Raw genomic sequence first — 862 nt, 5'->3', positions numbered from 1 at the left:
GGGAGGCAGGGCCATGGCGTGGCCGGGAAGGAGCCAGGAGGGTAGTGGGTTCGGGTCAGGGGTTAAGGTGGAGGGAGTGGGATGGGTGCCGGAGAATGAAGGTGGAGGGGGTGGGGTGGTTTTTTTTGTTTTCGATGCGGTTCGGTTCGTTGTGCGTTGTACCATGGAGTGTTAGCAGAATAAGGTGGGGATGTGCAGAATAAGGGTCTTAAGTGGTGTTATCATAATAGACCCACCCTATATATATATATATATATATATATATATCATATTTAAGGCCATCGTATTTTGCAGTCGTCGGCTTCAGCCCCCTCGCGTATAATGTGGGGGTGTTCGAAAAAGCACTTGATCACACTTGACCCAATGTCTTGGTCCATTAAGGAGGTGTTAGTGCGACGAACTAGGCAATCAGACTATAGAGATTTAACACTTTCACTTAGCCATAGGAGTTTGACGGTGGGGCTACTATATAGCCCCTGGTATGTCCGCGGTTATCCGAATACGATGCATTTACATACGTGACCGGGAAGACGGTCCTTCATTAATGCGGAGGAATCACAATGATTCCGCCGAGTCATTGAGTGGTTGACCAGCTCTCGCCTTATCATGACAGTCAATTTTGGCTTTCTCTACTAAGGTGCTCATGCAGATGAACCAGGGCACAAACACAGTAGTTCTCCCTTTACCACTTTAGCCGATAGAGCAGAATGTAAGGTAGGAAGCACAGGAGCCGGGCAAACCCAACTATTTACCAAAGACATGATTCGGAGCTGATGCATATAAGGCCAAACTCGCGATGCTGAACACTCCTGAAGGTATTCGGACTTTTCAACATATACCGGGATGAATACATCCCTTGGTA

Source organism: Triticum dicoccoides, chromosome 7B (assembly GCF_002162155.2).
Source record: "Triticum dicoccoides isolate Atlit2015 ecotype Zavitan chromosome 7B, WEW_v2.0, whole genome shotgun sequence".
In the NCBI taxonomy this organism is placed as follows: Eukaryota; Viridiplantae; Streptophyta; class Magnoliopsida; order Poales; family Poaceae; genus Triticum; species Triticum dicoccoides.
Note: the sequence above shows the minus strand (reverse complement) of the source record.